Raw genomic sequence first — 13,682 nt, forward strand, 5'->3', positions numbered from 1 at the left:
CTCCTTGTGCTTCGATAGTCGAAGAGCAGATAAGACCTTTGAGGAGCCAACTATTGTGAATCAATAAGCGGTTCAGGCAAGCTATTATAAAGTGTTCTCGAGACTGTCTGTTGGACCATTTATATTTCCCAGACTTGGGCTTGATATCTATTATATCCCATCGCTCTATTATCTCCTCCATTCTATCTGTGAACGAATTCCTGGTCGAAGTCCCTCCTCTTTTCTCTACAATACGACTATTGTAGGTATTACCTTATTGCGATACGACTATTGTAGGTATTACCTCAATTTCCTTGAGCAATTATGAATGCCAATTTAATGCGAAGAGGTCAATAATGGGTCCCTCAATGAAATAATGTAGCCAAGAAAGTGATTACTAGCCAAGATTGATCATGGATATACTATCTTAATTGGCATTATGAACTCAAGCACAAGAATAAAATATATTTTATTTATGATGGAGACTAAGGTATGAAAATCTTTAAAGTACATCTAAATACAAGAAAATATAATTTCCACTAACGAATGGTGATTCCTTGAAATTAAGTTGTATAAGTCAATATTGAGTTATCAATTATTCTAAACGGTAGACAAGTTTTGAGACCTCAAGTTGTTACATATCTACAAATTAAAGTGAGATGGTCTTAAAATACAATTATAGCTCAAAATCCTTGCAAGATTACCTCCTCAAAAGAATTTAATCCGAAAACTTGAATTTTAACATCAACTTTATAATGGGCTTTTGGAAACCCTAATTATCTAATTTAAACTAGAGTGACAATTCTCACTTAAAATTTGTTAACTAAGAACCAAACTAATCATTTATTCTTACAACCAAAACCAAAACCAATTGTTAAATCCTATTAAGACATTAAAATATACAAGCTTATCACTTTATGTTTACATTTGTCTCCTCACTTATATGGGTAAGTCCTTGGTCTAGTGTGGCTTGAACTATTTATTGTGAGAAAAAAGAAACTCACTTCATGTATGTGTATAATAAAAATGTATCCTTGCATATAATCTTATATGCAAAATATTTGCATAGTTATAGGAAGTGTAGTAACTCGCATGGTTAATGGAGGTATAATAACCCTCGGTAGAAATTTAAGTACTACTAAGAATGTGTGAACTACTAAGAATGTGTGATCTTTTTAGTATTTGCTTTTATATATATATATATGATTTTCTAAAACTATATACATGAAAAAATTATATGCGAAGGAATTTTGAATTGTCTATTTCTCCGTAAATAACACATTAATTATATAATTTCACAACACTTATACGAAAAGTATACGTGATTTTTAAGGTTATTCAACAAAAGACTACATGTTCCGACTTGGTCTTCGTTTTCTTCTGGCTCGAGCTGAGGAGTCTTTCCTGGTCATCAGCAAGGTCAAGACTACTTTCCTCCTCCTGTTCAAAGTTCCGTGTTATCCTCGCCAGCTCCAATGCGAACCCCGCCGCCATTACCAACCCCATCGTCGTTGCCATTCTCGGCTTGAACCATTGTTTCCATTCAGAATTCCAACATTTCATTCGTCAGCTGAAGATGGTCCAGCTTAATTTCCAGAATTCCCAATCTCCGAGTTAACAATTCATTCTGAGGCCGAGATTCAGCCATAATCATTTATGCATGCCTAGAAATCAGAGAAATAACTAACTCCAAGGCGCCAGCCATCTTTGCAAGCGCAAAACCTAACTCTTCCTCAGAATTCCCAAAATCACGCTCCATAATGTTGAGGATACTCCAGACTTGTTGACAGCCTTGACAGATTAAAACTCAGATTGCAAGTTCTTTATGTCCCTGCTCACCTCAACGGTTTATATATACCATCGAACTCATCTTCCTTGATTTGGATCCACTGCCTACGCCATTAATACTGCCACTGCCTACGCCATTAATACTGCCTCAGCTCTCAGATCCCAAATGTTTTGAAGCAACCATGGAAAGATTGCGCTCCAAACATGGAACACACATGCAAACTGAGCTTCACATGCAGAGGAATGAGCCTCGTACATTCGAATGACATTAATAAACACAATTTTCCTTCTGCATCTGTCCTTCGCCCAACAAATTGTGACGATTGCTACCCAGTTAGACGCAAGGGCAAAGCTCTCCATGTTAGCCACAAGTTGTCTCAAATTAACATATATTAATGGGATGGCAGGGTAAAGCAAAGTCGATTCATACGATATGACCCGGCTCCTAATCCACGCTGAATGCCTATGAGCATCGAAGTAGCAAAATATTTGATTCGGGTCATCATGGTATTGCTTTTGGGATGAAGCCTCTTTCATCCATCCTCAATAAATCTTGTTCGATAAATCTTGTTCCGGGAGAACAACCTGATTAGTTTAGGGGCTGCACTCAATGAATCTCATGTGAGTTCATGGGATAGTAAACAATACTCTTAATTTGACTACATATTGGAAAAAACCCCCAAAAGTCACATTATTTAACCCCCTGCCAATACAAACCCTTATACCTTCCAAATTTAAAAACCCATACTTTCACTAGATATTGTAGGTATCCATTTTTTCATTAACATTTTTTACACCCTTTTATATTTTTCCATTAACTTTGGGCTCCATTTTTATACCTACCAATATAAAAACCCTCTACCCCTATATATCCCCCAATATATTATGTCAGTTTCTCCTCAATAAATATCCCCCAATATAAACCCACATGGTATGGTATTGCTCCCTAAGTGAACCCTTGTGGATTAGCTAAACAATCAACTACTAAATTGAGGTTTCTTTTGACGTGAAAAAATTTAATCATATCAAATTTTATCCACTATAAATTTGATTATGTGCAAAATAGGAGATAGAATTTGTTCATCTTTTCTTTTGATTAACTATTGGATCACAATTTTCTAGTCACCTAAGACCATTAATTTACTAAGTCTCCTTGAGTAAGTCAATTCCAATCCCTACCATAATGCTAAATATTCAACCTGGTTATTTGTTGATATCCCTAATCCCAAACAAATTGAATCTCCCTTTCTTTGTTGGGGTGAAAGATAACCCTTCCTGCTCTGCCTCGCCAGACTGGTGCATATATTATCATGGCACATATATGCATTTATATTATTTGAAATATTAATATCATTATATTAAGCAATGAATTAAAGTTTGATTTAAGACTCAATTGTATGGTTAAATGTAAAATGATTTAATTAAAGCATAATTGATGACATGGAAAGGTTAGGTGTTCTTATTGTCAACTTCACACTACCATCGAGTGACACGTGGATTTGGGTTGCCACGTCATATACCATGTGTCACATGTACAATAATTCTAACATGAAATCAAGTATGAAATCTTCAGAGGGTCATAACTTGGTGACCTTGACTTCGATTTTGATCAAATTTAGTTGATGGAAAGACCTTGATGAGTAAAATGTGAAGGTGGCCTTGAAAAAGAGGTTCGAGATGAGCAATACAAGTGATAATTGTGGTGTAATGATGGTATAGTGTGATATTAGAGTTAATGATTGTATTGGTAACATAAACAATTCAGTGCCTTGAACCCTTAGTAAGGTATAGAAGGGATTGGGTATATTACATACTTATGGATATTTGAGACTAATTTTGCTAGGTTTATGAATGTGGGAAAATATTTCCATAGAGGAGGTGTTTGATAATCTTATATGTGGCAAGGAGGGTTTGAGTAGCCAAGATACACACGAGAGGTTGTGGGTGTGAGTTATATGCCGCTTACAACTCCTACAACCCCTTTTCTCAACAACATGGAGAGATCGTATAGTTTCAAAAGCCAATGCATTCTTCATTCTCCTCTGAAACATTTGATCAAAATGTGTGATTGAGCTATATATGTGACTACAACAATAGAGATTAGATCTTATGCACTTATGAAGATAGTGGGTTTGGTATCCACGACTGTGAATAAACTTTTCTAGAGATTTTATTTCAAGCAATCCAATTGCCTTTGTTTCATGCTTTGTTTCCATGTAGGCAACACCATTGTTTATTTGCAAACTTCCATGGAAAATTTGAAAATTCATGTTGTATGGAAGCTAAGTTGATTAGAAGATTGAAAATGTTTGTGCACACAAATAAACATATATGTGTGTTTTGACTAGATTTTCTTGCTATAGCTAGGAGTATTTTGTCATATGGTTGTGAACATGGGTTGTGCAAATTGGGAATTTAAATTAAGTTTCCTACATGATTATATGAGGTTGATTATAATGTTCAATGTGTAATTATTGTTATTTTGTAATCAAACTAATAAAAGATTATACTTAAATTTTGATTATTTTTATTTTTCACGTTTAGGGACATAATATGCACAATTTTATTTTAAATGGTTATGAATCCCATCCATGAAATCGTTTTTTTTCTTTCTTTCTTTCCCAAAATCAACTAAGCTGGTGTGTTCAAGGCATTCATGTTTGGAAAGCCAGCACTTTTAGCAACAATTATTCAAGCCTTTAGGCAAATTTTGATGGATGATGCCCACTTCATACCTAGGTGGAATAAGTCCACATTAAGCTTATGGGCAATAAATCCTTTGTGGGCATTTCCCAAGACGAACATAAGCACCTCCACAAGCTCACAACAACCCCAAATAATGGACTATAGGCCCTATCAAAGTATATGAGTTGGATAGAGGTACGAGTAGTTTTAATTTTAGAAAACTAGTCCAAGATGGATAAGATTAATCTTCTCTTTGAAATTAGAAGGGTAATAATAAATTCTCATTAGATATACAACAATCACTTCATTCTCATTTTGCCAAATATCACAACTTTTTGAGTTTATGCAATTAAATTACATTCAATCTAATTGGATACATATTTATTTGCTACTATCCAAATGCAATAGGAAATTTTACATGTGAATATGGTACTTTGAATCTGGGTGTTAGAGCTACGAAATCAATCTGTGAGGCATTGATTCAATAAATTTTTCAATATTGGTTTGGTTGTTGCTTCACCTATAGAAAATTTCTTCTTCATTTTGCTTTGTTGCTTTAGCTATGTCTTTTTTATTCGACAGAAGAGACCCATTAATAAAATGTTAGCTCATACAATGGAAAATGGTTATTTAAATGGTTAAACATGCATAGAAAATTTTATTTAAATGGTTGAATAGACAAAAATAAGCTTAGTAGTAATTCTTCAATTAATAACTGACAAAAAGAAGTCATGTAAAGAGAAAAATGATGAAAAAGATTGGTTCTAGCATAGGAGGAGATTATTGACTCATTTGTTATGTATCTAAATATTGGGCATGAGCCCCTAGCACAAGTGACCATGTCAACCATTATTTTTCTACTAAAGCATTAAGAATTCTATGCCAAAGCCAAGGTGAGCACTAGCCATTTTCTTGTATTTTATACTCAAATTGGAATTCTTTATAGTGTTAAAGCTAATAAATGAGGTGTTGTGTATATTGAGCACAATAATATTGTGAAGAGAAGGTTAGAGATACAAAGGCACGTGATGTTCTTAAAGCTTTGGAAAATGCATTACCTTCGGAAGGTAAGGCTCCTTCAAGATGTGCTATTATTGAATGGACTATTATTAAGATGAAACAACTTCTATTTTTTATAGCTGACATTAAAGAAAGCATTTGAAAGGTGTTTAATGTAGGTCATTGATGAAAGCCTCTAGTTAGTGAACATTTTGTTCGTGGTTTTTAAAGAGACTATAAATGATGTTGAATTCAATGGTATACTACTTAGTATTTCTCCATCCTTTAGCAAATAAGGCATTACATGAGATTAGATTAGATCATATGTTTTTAGACTTGCAAATTCTTGCACTATATTATTGTTAGTCCAAATTTTAGAATTCCAAACGGTTCGAGACACACATATGGCTGAGAAATGTATACCTCAACCCTTGTGTTTATCATGATCCAATGACATTCAACTTAAAAAGATGGAATTTAAATTTGATCAACCCTTTGTTATTTGCATGTCTTTGATCATTTCAATCCTTTGTGCTTACAAGAAGTGGGAGTTAGTAGATGAAAATTGATATGTTGTTCCTTCCAATTGTCTTTAGAGTTTTGTTCCCAAGGCAACAATGTTCATCCATTTTGAAGAAAAGAAGCAAAGAGTGTCTTAGAAATGAGATAGCAAAGATGGAAATATTTTACTCCATTACATGCTTCTTCACTATGAGTACGTGATGGTATGTTCTCATATTATCATTATTTTCTTTCATTATGAGTGGATGTAGTAAAATGACAATTCTAAATTATAAGGACGTTTAGTAAAAAATGTTGGGGTTTTCATTGTTAACATGTTGAACATATTGATATGTTTACTACTTGATAATACTTTTTATTTATATTTATGGTTCATGGTTAGGAGTGTAGAGTAGAAAGGCAAACACCTAATTCTCAGATAAGATATTTGCCTTTTCGTATCTCAATCATGACATATAAAGTACCATGGAATATGAGCAGTTGGTATAAGGTGGGTAAACATAAATTTGTTTTTATATTACTATTACTAATATTAATGATGATCTAATTTTAACGTCACAACTAAGCTATGCACCAAATTGGTGTATGAAACCCTTTTGTTTGTGAGATAAGAGACCCCTTGTGCATACTGATTTGACTGCTAAAGTCTATGAAGGTGTGCATACCCTACCGCACTATGGGTTTGAACTTGTGACAATTGGGTAAAGTTGTTTTTAATGGTCTAAGTTGTAGTAAGCGGAATGGAATTAATATTTGTGAATCTATTTAGACTTGTTGTGGGGGGGGGGGGGGGGTTAAGGAATATTTGGGATAATGCAAACTAAGGCTTAATTTTCGAGTCCCTAAGAAGATCCATCTTTAAGACAATGGTTGAAGAAAGATGAGCCAAAACGGAAGAAAAAAAAAAATCAACTAAAAAACCCCTAAAATAAAAATACATATAATAAATTAATTAATTTAAATTAAAGAATTCCTTAAAAATATATTAATAATACCTATAGTCTCAATATTTAGAATAAAAATCTCAACATATATAGTCTTAAACAAACCTATAAATATTACTATATATATAATAGTAATGCATTATACTAAATGATATAGTATTATAACAATAAATGTATATTAATTAAAATAATAAATGCATATTAATTAAAATCATATTATATTATAAATTATATTAGATAATGTAACTAATATTACATATTATTATTATTATGATTAATGTATATTAAAATTAATATAATGTAATTAATATTATATGTTTTTAAGTTAAGGGGAGTGAGTCATACTTGAGAGGGTTATATCTCAGAAGAAGTAGAGCTAGTAGAATTAATCTTTCGAATTAGAGGAAACTAATTGCTACTAATCTTGACACCACCATCCCTATTGAGATTATATGGATGTTTCATTATCTCAAGGGCTTCCCTGATTTTCCTCTTTTGATAGTGGTCTTCCATAGCAATGATCTTAACATTCTCCAGGCAGATATGATGCTTAGTTTTCAAAGAGTGTCCAACAAGGGCTAAAGTGAAACACCGTTCATTTTTAATGTTAGCTCCATGTTCTTTCAGTCTTCTTTGAAAGGAGCTTCCTCTTTCTCCAATATAACTTTTACCACACGAGCAATTAATTTTATAAACTCCTTTAAGCTGATGATGGTCAATATTGCCTTTCACATATTTCATTCTTTGCTCGATTGTTCCTACTGTTGTGAACTAAGTGGTTATATCTTTCTTACCCAAAATCCTTGGAATCTTGTCTATTAATCACTAAATGTAAGGGACGTAGACCTTACCATTGTGTGCTTGAGGGTCTTGGGAGCTAAGCTTTCCTTCAACTCTTCTCATAGCCTTCGTAATGTCGTTGTTCTTGTATCCTATATTCTTAAATAATGTAGTCAATGTTTCTTTTCTTCATCCATGTGATTGGCATAAGGTATTCTAAGGGCCCTAACAACAAGAGTATTAATACAATGTCATATTATTGAACGATATGACAATGCAATTTTAAATTTACATAGTTTAAATAAATTCCCATCTCAAATTAAACAATCCTAGTTTTGGTAAGTGATCATTCAATCATTAGAAGATTCCTTTTCAATCAAAGTGCAAAAATGGACGTGTTGGTTCTCTTTTACATGGACTACAAATATTTAGAAAAATATGTAGACAAGTTGTTGAGACACAAGGAGGAGATCAAGATTCATTAAAAGAGCCCAAACTTCTCTATATTGTGATGGAGGAGGTTAGTACCCATGTATGCACCAATTCTTCATGGTTCTAAAGTTCACATTTCATTTGGCATCCTACAATGAGAGGTATGAGATAATGGGTACCACTATACTGAGCGGTATTCACACTCTAGCTAACAACAACACTCCTCTTGGAGCTGCCTCTTTCAAGCTCCATTTCAACTTGAGAGATATGGATGTAAAATATTTGAAATTATAGATAAGAGGTATTTGGCCATGAATCTCTTGGATTCACTGCATCATATGAATGCATATATTTTCAAATTGAATATCAGGTCTCTTGAATTTATTGACTAGTTTCAATGTAATACCCTAATTTTGATTGCAATATCAATATTGTGTAAGTATATGATGAATGTCCAAAAATTGAACCATGTAATATGTAATATTTTACATTGAATGATAATAAAAATAATGCATCATCAACAATAGAATAGAAAGAAAAGAGAATGGGAGATTATGACTCCACGATAGGGGAGAGACAGGTAGGTTTGAGTAGGATAAGGGGAAAGGACCTTAGTAAGTTACTTAACCCAAAGTGTTCGACAACCTTAATTATGTACCTTAATTATCAATTAAATATTTTTTCTTTTACTAAACCTTGGGGGAAGGTTAGTGAATGAAGGAGGCACATAAATCTTATAATTATACATGTTTCCTTCATGCCATGCAACTTAAGCTATACCTTTTTTCATGCAAGAAAACGATCATTTGGTTAAACATTGTGAGGGTTCATCAAATGTTGTTTTGATTTTCATTTGAATTAACAAATAGGTTGAACTATCAAGAGTTCAAATTACCCTATGAACTATCATTAGGTTGGGGAAAATTGTTGATTTATCCTTAAGAAATCTACTGTAAGAATATTGTAATCAAATTATGGAAAGCTACAATCACAAATTATGTGAGAATTATGGTTGTATGGATGATAATCACTCTCGTTGAGAAATTTTCCATTGTCGATAATCCCTTAAATCTTACTAGTGAGATTTCCTAGCCACCTTATGCTGGAAGCATGAAGAGAAGTGGGATAGCCCAAGGTACCATTGAGTAAAGCAAGGGATCCCATTCCTTGGGTTTGTGTAGGTTGAAGAGGAAGAAGGTTGTAGATTGGGATAGATGTGGGTGTAACTATTGGTAGTGAGACTAGGACTTGAGTTGTGAGGAGAATTAGAGCCTCTCATAGTAAGAGTTAGTCCTTGTGGATTCATTGCCTTAGCTCTAGGGTAGGCTCCATTACAAAGAGAACCCCTACAACAAGGAGACTATGGTTGGGTGGAGCATCCTTCTTCTATATCCAGTTGGTGGAAATTATGGGACATATAAGTGTTCATGGATGTACATGTGCGTTGTATTGACTTAATGTTGAGTTATTATGGTTTATGTCATGGTTTGAATTAAATTATGGTTTGTTCAAATATGATTGCCTCTATTAGCTTACATTTGTAAATTATGGTCTCTTGGATAATTGAATGATTTTTTTTTATTTTTTTTTTAACATCATTGGTTGCTATGTTGCATTTCGAAAAAAGAGGGAGATGGAAACTGCTCCCCTGTAGTACATAATTATTCACCGAGTGAAGCTAGGAAAGAAGGATTTACAACAACAGGATCCTCCAGGTTCCCGCCACTTAGGCTTTGAAATGAAAGCTAAACTGGAATATATCCTAACAAATTGGAGCGCTAAAAGACAACATTTGCAGAACATTATCTATCAATAATGAAATGGTTGATATGCCTGACTATGATAAATGGAAAGAAGCCTGATGTGCCTGTTTGAAACACCTGGCTGATCTGCGCCAAAAAATGAAGAGAAATATGATATCCCTGTTTGTAGTGCCTGTCTGACCCGCATCAAAGAAATAGCTGAGAACAAATCCTGATAAGAAGGGAGGCCTGGAACGTTGTCTTGGTGGCTCTGATCTTTGAGCGCTGTAAGTGAAATATGCTGCCCGGAGGGAGGATCATTGAAGGAGGGGCGTCCAAAAATTCCAGAGGAAGGGGATTCTGAGACAAAAGACTTAGACAGGTCCGCAGGAACCGGGCGTTCAATTGAACAGAAAGGGGAAAAGGTAGAATTAAGGGAGAGAAGGGGCTGAAACAAGGGTGCGGGTGAGGGAGGGCCTGAAGGGAGAGAGGGAACGGTCGACTGACTGATATCTCATGCAAATGGATTTCCTGAGTGCGCCAGATCCCTCTGTATGTCTTGGTCACAGTGAGAGATTTATAATTCATCGGATCTTCCATCATGTCAGAACTTACAAGCTTATTGCAAAGCTGATTGAGGGAAAAGCTTTTCACAGTCATGGAAAATGGTGATAAGTCTCCACTCCGTTGCAAACTAGACAGCCCTGAGGTCTGGCACATGCCTTGTTGGCCTGTTTGTCAGCATTTTTGTTTAAGCTGCGCAGAATATGATGAAAGCGCAGATCTTCCATAGGTTGAGCTAGAATGTGGCAGCGACTTAAAATCTGCTGGAGAAACACATTTATGGAGTCTCTCTTCTGGACCATTGAACTAATAACCACTGTCGAATCTCCGAAGATGAAGGCTGCATCTGTACCAAGCTTCCCAAGCTGAATAAGTCCCTGGTATAGGGCCAGGGCTTCTGCCCTGTTGTTGGAAATGTGGCCGAGACCCCATTCATATGATAAAACAATGTCCCCATTAGCATTAAGTATCACTCCTCCAGCCCCTGCAGCCCCAGGGTTCGACTTTGAAGCTCCGTAAAAAAAAAGACAGTACCTGTTGCAATTTTGGATCCAAGCAGCAAACTCATTTTCTTTGAGTCTAATTTTCCAATTGTGAGGGACAGCATTTTGCCTGTTGCGAGCAGTGCTACCTATCTGCCTGCTGTTGTTTTTGTCCAACAAGTGACCAATAAAGCTTCGTTCTTCCACACTGAGCTCGGTGATGTCTACATTCCTCTGGTTCTTAGCTGATATGGTTTCAAGGGCGAGACCCTTTGCTTTGCTGCATAGACTTCTGGTATTCAAACCCTTGTCCTTAAAAACTTTTCGATTGCGGGCCAACCAAATATTCCATAACATGGTGTAAGGGAGAATATCCCAAACCCTCTTCGCAATGCTATTCTTCCTTCGCTGCCAGGGGTAATTCTTTTTCCACTTGTGCAGAATTTCTCCTATGGTATCTTGACTGGTCCACGGAGTCTGATTATTCTGGGACAAGTTTCCCCAGCATTCAATAGCGAAGGGGCAGTCAATAAAGAGGTGGTGGATGGATTCCTCAGCAGCCAAGCAGTTGGGACAGCGAGAGGGGCCGATAATTCCATGCTTTTGCAAGTTTTCGGCAGTAAGAGTTTTCCCTTTGAGAAGAGTCCATATAAAAAATTTGATTTTTGGGAGGGCCTCAGACTTCCAAACAACCTTCCAATGATTCCAGATTGGCATGGGATGATTGCTGCTGCAGAGGAATTGATGGGCAGCCTTAATGGTATAAACAGATCCAGAAGGGTCCCAACTGAATCCATCTGAGGTATTCTTTTTGACAGGGGCTATACTATGCAAGTGAGATTGGAGAGCTGACAAACTATCTTTGAGATCATTGGGTATAACAGGGAAGGACCATCCAGACCATAGTAGGGATGAAGGATCCCACTGAGAGATCTGATCCAAATGATGGATGCCAGTTCTTTCAAAAAAAGAGAGGATGGGATTGACTCCAGCTTGCGTATTAATAGGTTGTTGTCCCATGATTTTGTCCGCTCCAATATTGATGCTTGTTCCTCCCTTAGGAATTTTGGAAGTATTTTGGGCAATTATAGGAATTGCTTTTTTGCATAAGCGCCAGATTTTGGTGGAGTCTCTGTTGGGGATGTCTTGATCGAGGAGCTGATGCCTTGGAAAATTCAGATATTTAATTTCCAATACCCTTTTCCACCATGCAGGAAGACCAGTTATGAATCTCCAAACCATTTTTCCTCCGAAAGCTAAGTTAAGATATCTGGGGGATCTGATGCCAAGGCCACCTCGATCTTGGGGCTGAATTACTTGCTTCCAGCTGATCAAATTAAACTTCTTTTTGTCTTGTTTCCCTCCTTGCCACAAGAAATGACGGAGGATGCCTTCCATTTTGTGATGAAAGGAAGCAGGGGCTTGAAGGAGAGTAAATTGGTATAAAGGCAAAGAGGATATACTGGATTTCAGAAGGATGAGGCGACCAGCTGGGTTAAGCCATATTGAACCCCACTGCTGTACTTTCCTTTTCATCTTATCAATTATGGTGTCCCAGACTTCTGCCCTCAAGGGCCCTACGCTTACAAGAATGCCCAAATATGAAAAATGAGTCCAATCATAGTGGCATGAGACCCCAAATGTTGTAGCAATATTATGAAGGACCTGCGATGTTGTATTCCAACCGTAAATACAACTTTTTTGCTGATTGACCAGACCACCAGAGTAATCCATGAATTTATCCAGAAGAACTTTGAAACGCCTGGCTATTGTGATAGAAGCCCCTCCAATTAGCAAGGTGTCGTCTGCAAATTGAGAGTGATTTATATTCTTGACTCCATTCCCAAATTTTATTCCTGTTATGAGACCGACCCTCCGATGGAAATCCAACGCTTTGCTAAATGATTCAGCCATTAGAATAAAAAGATAAGGTGAGAGAGGGCAACCTTGTCTTAGACCACGGGAGGATTGGAAAGCTTCACCTGGTCTGCCATTTACAAGAGGGGTGATCCATGGCCCGGAAATGCAGGCTTTGATGAGGTTAAGGAAGCTTGCATCAAAACCCATCTTCTTCAAGACGGCTAAGAGAAAAGAGTGCCTCACTCTATCAAAAGCGTTGGCCAAATCAAGTTTGAGAACAAATCCTTTCTCCTTCCTGGACTGGCTCGAGTGAATGGCTTCTTGTACTAGGAGGATGGAGTCAGTTATATGACGATTTGCTAAGAACCCCCCTTGATTTTCAGAAATGAGGGATGGAAGAAAGGGTTTGAGGCGAGAGGCGATGACTTTGGACAGGATTTTGTAGGAAGAATTACAAAGGGATATAGGACGGAATCTGGCAAATGAAGAGGGTCGGTTTTCTTTGGGTATGAGGGCCAGATGAGTGGCGTTGGTGTACCCCCCTATTTTGCACTTTCGCTGGATCCATTTTAACATTTTTATCAAATCTTTTTTTATGATTCCCCAGAATGTTTGATAGAAACATATGGGAAAACCATCAGGACCTGGGGCTTTGTCAGGCTGAAGAGCCCATACCGTTCTGCTGACTTCTTCCTCATCAATCTCTTTGGTTAAACTGTCATTTATTTGTTTACTTATCCCTGTAGGCAGATGTTGTAATAGCTCAGTATAATCCTCTTGTTCTTTAGTTTCTGTTAGGAGGTCTCGAAAATGCTCTGTTGCTGTCCTCCGGATGGCGTCCTAGTTTACTTGCCTGTTACCTTCAACATCTATAATGGAGCTTACACTGTTCCTTATCTTTCTGG

The 13,682-nt window shown here is 36.4% G+C and overlaps 1 pseudogene; it reads left to right on the top strand.

Moving 5' to 3' along the window:
- The first annotated feature begins 3,921 nt into the window (after positions 1-3,921).
- LOC149249489 (ent-kaurenoic acid oxidase 1-like) lies at positions 3,922-6,678 on the top strand (annotated as a pseudogene).
- The last annotated feature ends 7,004 nt before the right edge of the window (positions 6,679-13,682 follow it).

Source organism: Pinus tabuliformis, chromosome 7, assembly GCF_031772625.1.
Source record: "Pinus tabuliformis cultivar Carrire ecotype Pingquan chromosome 7, CPIR1, whole genome shotgun sequence".
In the NCBI taxonomy this organism is placed as follows: Eukaryota; Viridiplantae; Streptophyta; class Pinopsida; order Pinales; family Pinaceae; genus Pinus; species Pinus tabuliformis.